This window comes from Orcinus orca, chromosome 2, assembly GCF_937001465.1.
Source record: "Orcinus orca chromosome 2, mOrcOrc1.1, whole genome shotgun sequence".
NCBI classification, from domain to species: Eukaryota; Metazoa; Chordata; class Mammalia; order Artiodactyla; family Delphinidae; genus Orcinus; species Orcinus orca.
The window spans coordinates 5,856,517-5,871,822 of record NC_064560.1 but is presented as its reverse complement, the minus strand read 5'-3'; positions in this window follow the sequence as shown (position 1 = coordinate 5,871,822).

Sequence of the window (15,306 nt, the reverse complement as noted above, 5' to 3'; positions counted from 1 at the left end):
ATATATATACTTTTTATCTGTCAATCATCCCTCAATAAAGCTAGAGAAGCAAAACTCCTGGCCAAATTTGGCCAGGCTTGAAACCGCTGTGACCCATCCTATGAGACTTTTACCGAATTATACAAAATAATTTGTTCTACAACAACAAATATGTATGTTCCAGACGCAGTGCTTATAGGTGCTACTCAGGAAATAACTTCCAGCCCCCACCCAGTCCCAACCGAAAAACGCAATTCAAGCAAACCCTGATGCTTGAATGTCGAGATCAGTGTTTTCTTCTCTAATTCAACAGATCTCTTATATGTATCACTCACACACACACACACACACACACACACACACACACACACACACGCAGAGACACTCTCACTCTTTTCTGGAATTAATTATATATACATGTAAATTTATAACTTGTATATATATAATTAATTCCAGAGGGGAAAAAAAAAACAGTAGATGTTTTCAGTCATTTGGTATATTTGAGTTTTCAAGAGTATTACCCAGAGGCTATTACTTCTCTCAGCCACTGTCCCTAAAATTCAGGAAGGTTACTATCAGGTGGGCAATAATGCCCGGCTTATGACCCCATATTCCAAACAGCTTAACAGAGCAAATATAAGATATTTTTGAATTTCAACTACCCTACAGTTCAGCTTACATAGTAGAATGCACTATTAATATTATTTATTATTTAGGCAAAAATTTAAATTAAAAAATATGCTTTTGGACTGTTACCAAGTTCTGCTTATATTTCCAGATGTGGGGGAAAATTCCTTTTCTAATTTATTTTAAAACTTCTTTATTCAAGGCTGACCAAGATTTAGCTTAGGTTAAATTGCACTTAGAGTTGATGAAAATGGTGCTTCTCCTAGAGCTCAGGACTGAGTTGTACCTGTTGTTTTTCCTCTACCTGTGAGAAGGTGAGTCACCCTAATGAGCATTCTAAACAATCAAGTGGCTTTTATCCAGATTTTACACATCAACAAAAGCAGGGAGTGAATAATAACCGGCCCCCAAAATGAAATATTTAGTAATGCTAGGTGCCAAGCATACTGCTAAAACACCCTCCTTATTTATTTCCCAGAACCACACTGCAGAGCCTATGAGGATTGCTATTATCATCTCTATTTCACAAATGAAGAGAAGACCAGAGTATTTAATTCAACTGCCCAAGGTCACACAGCTAGTAAGTGGCTTAACCAAGACTCCAGTCCATGTCTGCTAGATTTCACAGCTCAATCTTCCCATCTTTCCCCCTACCCCATTTATTTTTCTTTTTTTTCTTTTTTGCTTGCTGGACATACCTGAGCCTCCCATTTTCTATTCAAAGTTTCCCTCCATTAACTCCATTTCTATTTCAACTCTTTATCCATTCAAATTATTTTTTTGTAATTTTATATTTGACTACAATGTTTAAACCTATATGTTAAAACTAATATAGCTTCATCTCTGATATAGATTGCTTTAAGGAAAAAAAAAAGATAATGAACACTTTCTACATCCTAACATTTTCAGTATACATCAATGGAAATTAACAAGGAATTTAAACAGAGGTATAAACATATTTCTCCACAGGGAAGAACTCATAACAATAGTTCATATCCTAAGAGGGCCAAGGAATGGCTTGAAAGATTAATGGAATTAACTTTAAAAAGCGATGAAATTTTCATAAAGTGGAGATTCTCATTAGGTATAAAGCAAACTTAAATATGATTTAATGAATTATTAGAAGTGAAACTTCAGGGCTATGTAAAACTGCCCTTAGTCCAAAGAATCCTTTGCAAATAAATAGAAAAATACATTGAAAGAAAAAAATCTTACTGAGGAGTAGAAGGGTCCAAGACCACAGTAAACTAATTTTACTAAATTGTTGATCCATTTTTTGACCTGTATATTACTTTCTGCAGTGTGACACAACCAGTGGTTTAACCCAGACCAAATGGTTGACCTTTACTTGAAAAGTAAATAATCATCTACGAGAGTTCTTGATTCAGAGATGACTCACTGGTGTCCGCTGTCCACGAGCACTGTCCTATATGGACGGACACCTGCTTCATGATTAACCTCTGCTATGGGCTCAGGTGACTTGGACATTGAGCAAATGATTAATGAGTGAAGAATGTTTTTTCCCCGGCTACTTAGAGTGTCTGCACCAAGACGGAACGCTATGGCAACCAGAATATAGAGAAGTGATGGAAGGATGTTGCCGAGTGATGACAAAAGCATTTTGCAGGAAGTACTGAAGCTATGGTAAAATGAATATGAAACAGAAATGAAGCCTTGGGAAGGAAAAAATAAGTAGAGAATAAAGGAGAGGGAAAACTCAAGAAAGCCAGACCTTTAGGAGGAAGACTAAAACTTTACAGACGTGAGACAAAATGGGAAAAATTTCTGGGTAACATGGAGTAAGTAATAGCAATAGAACCTACAACTCAAAGAGTTTTTAGGCCATCAAGTAAAATTAGGTAATTTTTCAATCACATTCGAGCAGGTGTGATTCGTTAATCACAAATGTCTTAAACCATCACCAATCATCTTCCAGAAGCATCTAGTAAATGCCAATCGTGCAAGACTAGGGAGGTCCTGTTTGGGTTTTTTTGCAAGAAAATTTCACATTCTTAGTTTTTACCTAGTATGTCACTTTGGTGCACATTAAGTGCACAATAGTTTGCTAGTTGTTGGGTTAGGCTGGCAAACATGATCATGTATAAGAACACAGAATAGGAAAAATATTAGAAATGGTCCGAAATATGTCACTGAGTAGTTATTCAAATGAATGCATCTTGGCCACGTGAATTTAGGCCATATATAATCAAGATGGCATCAAACAGCCACTGAGTTTAAGGTGAAAGAGTGAGCTCAGTTCTCATCTCTGGGAGGCCTAAAGAGAGAAGGAGGATATTCAAGAGCATTTCTAGTGACAAATGAAAGACACAGCTCAGTGTCTGGGGGAGGGGGACCAAGGAGGGAGGAGGGGCTCTAGGCAGAGCCTCAGCCAGCTTAAGTAGGTGTGTGAATGACCGACCCCCTATGTATGCCTGTGCCTGAGATGAGTGAAAGCCACGCATGGGCCAAGGTATAGAAAGATATCAGGGAAGATGGAGGTAAGACTGAGATGACTGCAAAAATGCACATTGAGGAGAAAGAACGCTTTGCCATGGTAGGTTAGAATAGTCTGGAATGTGATACCCTTCTTCCTTGCTGGCAATCTTATTTTCTTTTGCATCGAAATCCCAGTGCGGGGGCAGGTCACGGGGGAAACATTTGAACATAAAAGTCAGCATGGTTAGAACTATGTAAGACTAGCCCAATCCACATTGCATTTGGAAAATCTGAACAGAAAAGAACAGCAACCAATGTTAACCAAGGAGGGCATTTGGTTGAAGCCAAAAGAATTTAATATTAGTTTCACCCCCTCCTCTTTTTTTTTTTTTTTTTTTGTGGTACGCAGGCCTCTCACTGTTGTGGTGTCTTCCGCTGCGGAGCACAGGCTCCGGACGCGCAGGCTCAGCGGCCATGGCTCACGGGCCCAGCCGCTCCGTGGCACGTGGGATCTTCCCAGACCGGGGCACCAACCCATGTCCCCTGCATCGGCAGGCGGACTCTCAACGACCGCGCCACCAGGGAAGCCCACCCCCTCCTCTTATATGACCACTCAGGGCAAGTCACTGACAACTTCTCCTTCAGGGTCCCTATGTACAGCATAGAACAGCATGCACCTAACAGCAGAGAAATTAATCAACCAATCAAGCCTCTCAATCCACCTAAACTCTCATCAACAGCTTAAGTATCCTCCCTGATATCACTGTTTGAAGATTGTTGTAGGAGCTGACAGAGGGCTGTGGCACTCAAACCCACAGTGGTCTTTCTGGTATCAGAGCAGGGTTGATTAGGTAATGTCTGCAAAGATAAGGGCCAGATTCCTAAGGTCCAGAATGACCCTTATGAATGGCTCATTCCCTACAGCAGAATCTCAGCCAGAACTGAAGGAGGGAGGGAATAGGCTCTCCAGCTGGGCTGATGTCCAGTAATTGGTCTCTAAGAAGCAACAATTACTTTTCAGGTGTCCTCTCAATGAAGCCTAAATACATGCTGCACTCTCAAAATTTCCCAACTATTCGTTATCTGCAAATCCATTACTTGCAAAGAGCTTCTAGCTTTTGTCCTAAAACACTGAGATTCACCTCCTTCCTGCTGAATATCTCAAAAGGCAGGAAAAGGACAATGGAGCAGAATGTGACTAACCCATCCGTCAGGCCACTTCTGTGACTATTTCTGCAGACCCTTTGTCCCCTCTCAGTCAGTATTAACTATATAGTCCAATTAAACCTAGCGCTGGTGGTCCACAGGGATTCCTTTCATACAAAAATGCAATTCGCTCCCAGATTCTCAGCATTACCTAATGGCCTGCATAGAAGCAGTTGGATGGTCTCTGGCCAGTTCCCCGGGGACAAATTGATCACCATGGCAATAATCAGAAGCTCTCACCCTATAGAGGGGCAAGGTAATATCCACAGCGCCATGGAGGAAGTATATCTGATTATCTCAGAAGGGCTGCCTCCTTGGACTAGGCTGCTACCGCTGATTAAACTGCGCGTGCGTGCGCGCACACGCACACGCGCACACACACACGGCTAGTGCCAGAATGTGGAAGCAGGCATATGGTTGGAAACTGAGTGGGGGAAACACGAACTTCTGATGCAGCCCAGCTGCCTCTGCTCAGGTGGTCTGGGTCAGCTCTCTGTGAATAGGACCCGCTTAGCCCCAGTAAAGAGCACTGACGGATACTTGCAGAAATACAACTGGACTGAATCCGGAAACCACTTCACCAGCAATACAGTAGGAGGACGAGAAAAATTCAGGAAACGTGATCCCGTGAAAACGTTTGAGAAAGTAACGTGAGCCTGCGCCAAAACCCTATGATAATTATAAACCGTTTGATTTTACAATTCTTTTGGAGAGCCTACAACTATTAAAGGAGGAACTAGATCTAATTTCGATATTTTTTCCTGCTATATTGCTTTCAGCTAGATTTGCATCTTTTGTTGGAGACATCCTCTGAAAACAATGTCATTAAAATATAGACGAGAGATGTGTAAAAGAAAATACATCCTTGTATTGTGTAACCTCTATAGTAACAAATGCCCAGTGGGCCAAACAAGACCAAAAATCTAGTTTCCTACATTTGTGTGAAGTTGGCATGTTCGCACTGCACAAAGCTAGGGTGAAATTGATCCAGGGAGAAGTTAGCGTATGCATTCTCATTACTACCTATTGTAAAGGCACATACACACTTTTCCTTATTACTCTGTGCATTCGAAGGCTTTCGAAACATGCATTCACAACCCTCACTTTCCTTTAGTGTTGAGAACCATCTAGGGACAGTTCACTGTAGATGACCAAGGGAGGGAAATATCTTCTAAGCCCTCGTGCAAATTTCCCACCTTTGTGAGGTCAGAGGCTGACATCTAGCCCCACATGACAGGAAAGATGTGGGCTAGTAGTCAGACTGCTTCTCAGGGGGGCTGCCTGCAGTCACTTCTGGGTAGAAAGATGGGCCCTTACAGGACTTTAATGAGCTTGCTGAAAATCGCACTGAACCCAAACACAGAATGATTTCACAATTAGAAGTTGGGATTTTCTAGTCTCTTACTTTTCTGTCACATTTTTGTACTGGGTGTTAATAGGTCCTTCAAACTCTTTCTAACTAACCCCTTACATAGACTGCAATTAAGGAATTTCAATGATGCTATACCATATAGGATAAATCATATTTCAGATCTGTGAAATATCACCTTTTCTTTATCAAGAAACCACTATCTTGTGTTAAACTAATTTGTGTTAAAATAAATGTGGATGTGACACGGCATTTTGTACAAAGTTTCTTTAAACTGCTGCCGTTTAAAATAAATAGCAGCCTCTTCTTTGCTGATAGTAGTAAAGATTTAACCTATTAATCTCTGAGTCTCTTTCCTCAATCAGTGAAGAAGTTGAGATTTGTGTGTCTTATCCCATGGATTCGTGGTGACGATTATATACTTGGCATGTAATATTTTCTCAAAAAATAAGTTACCCATCTCTCCCATTTATGAACCATCTTTTTGTCAAGACTTTATGTTATGAGACTTCCCTGGTGGTCCAGTGGTTAAGACTCCGCACTTCCACTGCAGGGGGCATGGGTTCGATCCCTGGTCGGGGAACTAAGACCCCGCATGCCATGCAGCGTGGCCGAAAAAAAAAAAAAAAGACCTTATGTTAAATATCCTTAAATAATAAAGTTCCACTTTCATTCTATTTGCTATTTCATGAAAACAATATGCCAAAAAGAGTAGATTTTAAATCCTCAGACCCATAATTTAGTGAATCTTTGGGAAATTGATTAGAGGGAGTGAGGCAGAACATACCCATCTGTAAACCTCATCACAGATATCTCTCTCTTCCAAATCAACTAAATGTCCTTTCTCACTTCAAATGTCTTCATTCTTCTATTGCCCTCAAATCAGGGTGTGCAAAGACATCCTAAAACAAGATGCCACCAAAACCAAGAGCAGCTGGGAGCCACGGGTGCATTTCATTTGAAGAGGTCTGCTGTTACTCAGGGGAGTGTAAACTTTGGAGTGACGCAGAGCTGGGTTCAAATCCCAGTTCTACCGCATTTGGCTGTTTGATTGCCGGCAAGGTGTCCAAACTTGCTAAGTCTCAGTTTTCTCAATTGTGCTATGGGTGATATCCATCATCTCTAAGTGTTATCAAAGACCCAGGTGGATTTGCCGCGGAGCTAGTGGAGCTTAACTTCCAGGACTGCTCGCTTGCATGGATGTCTTCAAGGCCCTCTACCTAATACTGTCTTTCTACTTTTTATTCCTTTTCTTAAACAGAGCTTCTCAATGTGTGTAAGCATCAGGTGCCACAAATCCTGGACCTACCCCTGCACGATGATTAAACAGGAAAATAAACTTAAGGTATTGGTCCACAGCAACTGTCCAACAAATGGCATTACTGTCATCAGACTCACAGGCTAAATGATTAGATCTGGTAAGGCTAAGGCTATTTGTATTGCTTACAGATTACACAAAGTCTAACTCTAATAACCTAAAAGGGAAAAGAATTTGAAAAAGAACAGATATACGTATATGTATAACTGAATCACTTTGCTGTACATCTGAAACTAATACAGCACTGTTAATCAACTGGACTCCAGTATAAACTAAAAATCAAATAAAAAGAATCCATCAATTTTAAAGAACATTCACTGATTCAAGAGTCATTTACCAAACATCTACTGTGTACCAGGCTTTGGTACAAGAAAAGCAAATAAAACTGAAAAATAAAGTTTAACTCATCCTAAAATACACCACACCAAGCTTGGTGAGATGCTAGAACCAAGCTCTAGTGACACATTTGGATTCAACATTAATATTAAAGGTGTACCATACTTGGGTACATTAGGAAGTAAGGCTTCAAGTTAACTCATCACAGGATAGGTCGACTTAAATGTTGAGGAAACAAACGTAAAAGCCTCGAGCAAACGATGCCCAGGGTTCTAGGGGGAGGGCTCGTGATGCAGACTGTGGGGACGTGACGTTTTGGAGGCTCGCTCGTGTTGCAGCAAGCATCAATTCTTCGTCAGGCTTCTGCCTTTTTGACAAGCTACCCCACCCAGGCGATTCTAAATTCCAGTTAGTTTGACAACACCTGCTTACTGATAAAACATGAAATAAACAGCTGATCAGGTATTTTTCAGGATTCCGTATATGTTCCTGCCTCTGACTCAGAAGAAAACCAATTTTCTACCGACAGTATGGCCCTTCCCTTCCACAGCAAGAGGCCAGTGGTTTGTACATTTTCTCTCCTGATGGGTTTGGCACAATTGCCGATAAAGGGCATGCCATTCGGACATATATCACGATTCCAGCAGGATCAGGGGTCTTTTTATATACTTGTGGATAAGGTGGTTTCATGTTAGCTGAAATACAGATCTACTGCCCAGAGGAACAGAATCCTCCTGAAGATGGTGGATTAAGAGCCACAAATGCCTGAAACAAAGTTTCTAGTGGAAGGACAGAATGCTTGCTCTCTGGTTTTGTCCCGTTTCAAACTTGTTATCAATAACACATGGAAACCTAAGAAGGGTGCTTACAAATATGCAGGTAGTGCAAAATAAGGAAGGAATAAATGCCTGGAAAAGAATAATGCTCAAGCTACAAAGCAATCCAAACAGGCTGGAATTAGAACCAAAACCAAATACGACCATGGAATTGATGCAAGCATGAGGGAAAAGAAAAGAAAACCAGGACTGTCTCAGGAGGGTATTATTGATACAAGTTTTGTTTGAGTCCACAGTAAAATGCTGTGAGTTTAATGCTGTTGATGCTACTCTTATATGTGCATATATTTCCACTTTTTGGAAGAAAATAGTTCTACTCTATTCTGTGCTGATCAAACTATGTTTTTTTTGGAACAGATTCATTTCTGGGCATAACACTTTAAGAGGAGAAATCCTCAAATTACCAGGCAGCCAAAAGGGGATTGCTCGGATGGTGAGAAGTCTAGAAACTAATGGATACTCCATATGCTAGCTTGAGGGGTAAAAAAGGCTTGTCTTTCTTCAAATAACGGATCGTCTGTAGACTTACTCTGTCACTGCTGGGCAAAATCACAGCTATGTGATGGCTGTACGAAGGCGTGTTAAGTTAACTACAGGAATATACAATGAAACGGTTAAATATCTCCCCAAAATGCAATGGAGAATCCAGTATGGAAGTGAGCTCCCCGTTGTGAAGGTAATCAAGCACAGAGTAAACAGTGACCCAGCCAGAATTACTACAACATGCTTTCTCTCACTTGATATTGTTCAGAGGGGAGGGTGGATAAATCCGAGATGCTTTCAGCTCCACAGAGAAGTTTCTATTATTTGCTTCATCTCAGCTAGCTCAGAGTTTGGGCTGCAAGTTGAAGCTGGAGAAGGTGCAGAAAACAAGGAGCAGCAAAAAACAAAACCCAAAAAGGGCATATAGACATTCAGTAAATATGTCCGGAGCACATACCAAGTGCCATGCCCTGTTCCAGGCAATGGGGACACAGAAGGAAAAACAAAATCCCAACCCCAATCCCTGCCCCCATAGAGCTTATATTCTATTACGAGACATTTACAAGAGGTGGTTTGGTGATTCCCCCCTGCTGTGAGAACACAGAATAAAGTAAAAAGGGCTGTGGGGACTGAAAGGGAAGCATGACTGTGCACAGGGCATTACTTGAATGAATACTTCTCAGTCTAAATAAATCCCAAGATTCCTTATCAATGAAATCTATCCCATATTAAGATTTCATTGGCTTCTCTGAAGCACTGCAGTCTAGTCATTCAAAAAGGGCACATTTGCTGCCCCTACTCCCCTTTTAAAGATCCCCAAATGACCATCTGACTCTATCAATATTGACTTCTTTGGAGGAGGTCACCACCTACCAGATGTTACATCCATTATGTCAAATGAGTTCCCCCTGACATATTGATGATTTCATTTTTCTTGTCTTTTGGCCAGAACCTCCCTTCTAATGAATGTATTCTTGGTTCTATCAGTGTGTACATCTTTGATGTTCCCAACACTATACTGAATCACCAGCTGCCTAACTCCTGTAGCTGCTGTTATCTCTGGCTCAGTGATCTTCTTCAACCTTGACTCTGTTTGCCTTGCTTTAGGAGGACTTTGAACACATTTGCAAATCCCAATTCCAAGACTGCTTCAGTTTACACACGTATCTTCTAAGGCAGCGTCTCTCTTCATGACCCCCAAGCATCGTTGGCAGTGAATGAATTTAGCTCTCACGGTCTCACATAACCAGGGTAAGCCTCTACTTTCTCTCTGCTTTTATTGCTGGTTTCTGCTCAATTCTGCTCACCTTCAGGAATACAGATGTTGGGATCTGGAGGTCAGCCGTGAGGGTGTTTGCGTTAACCTCAGCAAACCACGATGCGCTGATCTCCAGTCTCCTAGTGCACTCCTATTTCTCTCCCTGGAATTAGATGCTCAGCTCTCTGCCAGGGGACCTCTTCCCAGACAGTCTCTGATTTGAACTATCTGAGGGGCTGTTATGGGAGAGTAACAACCCACATAGCTCATGCTACGTGCTCCACTCCCGGGGAACAATGCTGCGTCCTTGCCAACCAATCAAACCAATACCTCAATCATAGAAGATTCATGTCTCTTTGCTTATATCCTCGAAGGGGGAAAAATAGCTAATGTGATTCTCTCCTTCCTAAAGGCTTCTATGCAGTAAGTGGCTGGGATTAAATTATATAATCACATCATCTGTCTGTTCAAAAGCCTGTCACTCTTTTGCTGCATTTGCCAACTTGTCCCTTTAGCAGAGGGGCTCGATACTGTGAGCAGTGGGAAAGGGAGCATTATGATGTCGAGTCATATCATTCTAAATACCATCAAGGCCATAAAATGGGAAGTCAGTGATAAATAATTTATATTTATCAGAATGACTGAATCTTATTACAAGTTCAGCAATATGATATCCTCCCAGACAGCACAGACGTGGATGGAGAAAGAGATCAGAATTTCAATAGTTGGCCAGGGTTGCACTGAATTCTTGTTTAAAGCCCTACGAACCTGGTGTGAACCTGATTGATCTTTTTGTTTTTGTTTTTGTTTTGCGGTACACGGGCCTCTCACTGTTGTGGCCTCTCCCGTTGCGGAGCACAGGCTCCGGACGCGCAGGCTCAGCGGTCATGGCTCACGGGCCCAGCCGCTCCGTGGCATGTGGGATCTTCCCGGACCAGGGCACGAACCCGTGTCCCATGCATCGGCAGGCGGACTCTCAACCACTGCGCCACCAGGGAAGCCCCTGATTGATCTTTTTTTCACTAGTCCCTAGAAAAGAGGGTGCTAGTCTTTTTTTTTTTTTTAATAAGTTTATTTATTTTTGGCTGCTTTGGGTCTTCGTTGCTGCGTGCGGGCTTTCTCTAGTTGCGGCGAGCGGGGGCTACTCTTTGTTGCGGTGCGCAGGCTTCTCATTGCGGTGGCTTCTCTTGTTGCGAAGCACGGGCTCTAGGTGCGCGGGCTTCACTAGTTGTGGCTCGAGGGCTTAGTTGCTCCGTGGCATGTGTGATCTTCCTGGACCAGGGCTCGAACCCGTGTTCCCTGCCTTGGCAGGCAGATTCGGGTGCTAGTCTTATAACAAGGAAGTAAGCAAGTCGAAAAAAGAAATCCAGTTCAACAAGATGATTTGGAAAAGATAAGAAACTATGGCAGTAAGTAAAAAGGCTAAGATGCCATTGTTGTTTCCATTCTTTTCTTCATTCCAAGTTTACCTTTATTCTTAATTCATTTCTTTATTCATTCATTCACTTTCTTAAATGCCTAGAGTGTGTAAGATACTGTATTAAGAGTTGTGGAAGAGGCAACAATGAAGAATAGATATGCTTCTCACCTTCAAGTACTTTACACTCAAATACAACACACTGGAATAAACCTTGGAAAGTAGAACTCCACCTGTATAAAGAAGAAGTGAGCATATGTCCGAGCTAAACACTAATACATTATCTTTTTCTTCATCCTTCTATCTTGATGGTATCTGCCTAATTCAGAGCTGTTCCCCCTTGAAAAGTTTTCTCCTGGGACCAGGTCCCTGGTTTGAAAAGCAAAAGTTCAAACCCACTTTCATTTCCTAAACAGGATACTCAGAGCAAAGTTATTTCTCAAATGATCAATTAAACTTTGTTTAACACATTTTTTCTGACAGAAAAAATCACTGATCAGGAAGGCCTATCTCTCTGAAAACACACTCATCTCTACACATACAACCACAACGCAAGACTACCTTTTTTTTTGGTGGGATATACCTCATGTATGAGCACAGTTATTTTTAGTAAATACCTCATGGTGTGCTTGATTAAAAATACCAATCCCTGGAAATATAAATTGATATAGCCACTACGGAGAACAGTATGGAGGTTCCTCAAAAAACTAAAAATAGAGCTACCATACAACCCAGCAATCCCACTACTGGGCATATACCAAGAAAACCAGAATTCAAAAAGAGTCATGTACCACAGTGTTCACTGCAGTTCTATTTACAATAACCAGGACATGGAAGCAACCCAAGTGTCCATCGACAGGTGAATGGATAAAGATGTGGCACATATATACAATGGAATATTACTCAGCCATAAAAAGAAATGAAATTGAGTTATTTGTAGCGAGGTGGATAGACCTAGAGACTGTCATACAGAGTGAAGTAAGTCAGAAAGAGAAAAACAAATACCGTATGCTAACACATATATATGGAATCTAAAAAAAAAAAAAGTTTCTGAAGAACCTAGGGGCAGGACAGGAATAAAGATGCAGACGTAGAAAATGGACTTGAGGACATGGGGAGGGGGAAGGGGAAGTTGTGACAAAGTGAGAGAGCAGCATGGACATATATACACTACCAAATGTAAAATCGATAGCTAGCGGGAAGCAGCCGCATAGCACAGGGAAATCAGCTCGGTGCTTTGTGACCGACTAGAGGGGTGGGATAGGGAGGGTGGGAGGGAGATGCAAGAGAGAAGAGCTATGGGGATATATGTACAGCTGATTCACTTTGTTATACAGCAGAAACTAACACACCAGTTTAAAGCAATTATACTCCAATAAACATGTTCCAAAAAAAAAAAAAACACAATCCCTTTTCGCCTTTTCTGCTTGGAGTAATAGTAGCAGTTCAGCTGTATGAATCTCCTCCCCACCTGGCATCTGGCTATCTTTTCTTTTAGGGAAGGCTCCCAGACTTTATTTTCTGGTCCAAAAGCGTTTATTAAATAAACTAACACTAACATCAGAATACATTTTTTTGCAACTCTTCTCCAAATCCCTGCTGCTGCAAGCTACACTTGAGAGACGACCAAGGTGGGAAACCCAAGGGACACAGAGGCAGACTCTAGCTACCAATGAGCAGGGGTCCTGGATTAGTCCCCTATTCCAGTCACCACAGCGGCTTACGAATGTATTGTCTTCTCCTCCGTACACATCCCACCCCATTCCCTCCGTAGCCCTGCTTCAGCAGAACCTCCATGTTGAATCAGCAGGTGAATTGGCAAATTCTCAAAGCTGCGCAAAATGCGTCCAGCTCTTTTGTGCCTCTGAGTCTGCTCCTGCGCTGCTTGGCCTTTCCTTCCCCCGCCCTCTTGTGCCTCCAGGATACGAACGTGTCCTTTAAACCCAGATGAGAAACCAGCTCCCCAGGAACCACTCTACAGCCTCTCCAACCGCAGAGGAATGAACCCTTCCCTCCTGCTGATTTTCGATTGCTGCTAACGCAAATTACCACAAACGGAGTGACTCATGACAACCCAAACTTATCATCTTACCGTTCTGAAGGTCAGAAGTCCTAAAACCCAAGCTGTCAGCGGGACTGTATTCCTTCTGGAGGCCGTCGGGGAGAATTCACTTCCTCGCTTTTTCCATCTTCTAGAGGCTGCCTGCACTTCCTGGCTCGTAGCCCCTCCCCCAAACGCTCTGCTCTCTGCTTCCCTCACAGCTCCCTCCCCTCACCAACTCTCAACACTCCTGATTCTTATTAGGACCTTTCTGATTACATGCGGCCCACCTGGATAATCCAGGCTGCTCTCCCCAGCTCAAGAGCCTTAATTTTTTTTTTTAATTGAAGTATAGTTGATTTATAATGTTGTGCCTGGGAGTGTGGCATTAGCAGATGCAAACTAGTATGTATAGGATGGATAAACGACAAGGTCCTACTGTAGAGCACAGGGAACTATATTCAATATCCTGTGATAAACCGTAATGGAAAAGATCCTTAATTTAATCATATCTACAAAGATTCTTTTGCATGTAAGTAACGTATCCACATGCTCTGGGGATTAGGACATAGATATTTTGGGGGGGCAGTTATTCTGCCTACAGCCCCTCCTTTTGAAGCCCCACTCTGCTCTTCCAAATGTCCACATTAGCTGCATTATATTCCAGTGCATTTTGTTTACAAAAGTCACCCTAACAGTCTTCCAGAAGGTACTTTGGGCCTTTACGTTGTTTCTCCAGTGCCTAGAATTTTGCTTATTACTTAGCAGTCAATAAATCGAATTGAATGTTTGTGGAAAAGACACTCAGGGGGAAAAAAAAAAGTAAGGATGATTTAAATGTAAGGCTATTATTTGACAAAAAAATATAATAAATGAATTTTTGCATCAACGAGGATGACAAAGCAAATGGTTGGAAAAACACAATCAGTTCAGCTTTCTGGCATAAGGTCTCATAGATAATCACGGAACAACAAAACCCCACAGGTGTAGATCAGGGGCCGGCAAACTACAGCTCGTGGCCACCTGTTTTGTAAGTGAAGTTTTATTGGAACGCAGCTGTGTCCATTTGACATACTGGCTGACATACTGCTTTTGTGAGTCAATGGCAGCTGTTGAGAAGTTGCTACAGAGACTATATGCCCTACAAGCCTAAAATATTTAGTGTTTGGCCCTTTATATAAAAAGTTTGCTGACTTCTGATCTAGATAATGAGAGAGATTGAATTAGAATTTTGTTCCAGGTAGGCTGGAGTAAGCATTTTGAAAGCCAGATTCACCTATTCAACTTCCATGGCAGGTGAATACCCAACTATTTAGCTGGGCTCTCTTACCGATTAGATTAGAAGGCTGACATACTAATCCAGTCATGAAATTATAAAGCTGGTCAGTTGATACATTTTGAATATGTTAACAATAGCCGAGATAAGGCAGCAGCATCTCCAATTTCTTATCCACTGATCAAACTTCAAATTTCCTAACTCCATCCTTATAAATGTGGATCAGATTGTCTTACCAATGCTTAACAATGGCACCCTCAGAAAATTATTTCAACATTTAAGATGCATCGTTTCTACCTCCTACTTGCCTCTTTTGAACGCATGTATAGGCACCAGGCAGAAATAGCCATCCAATTCTCTTTGATAAAAATCAACCTGTTTGTAAGAGAAAACAGAATGAGAATGAGAAGAAAAGTCAGGAAGTTAAAAAAATTTTTTTTTCTAAAATATTACCTTTTAACAAAGATGGCTTTGTAGTTTTAAACAAACAAGCAAACAAATAAGCAAGTCACTATTTGTGGTATTTGCATAAAGTTAGAACTTTTCATATATTTGGTCTGAGAGAAAATATTTATTGGTCATTTTTGCCACATCACTTTAAATAATACCCCTTTAATTAAAAAAAATTAAGATTGAACGTCAGCAGCCACTATTATAAAACTACTAACATTTAACCTAGTTTCTCATTCTCAGGAATTGGAATTAAGAGCCTTGAGTCATAATT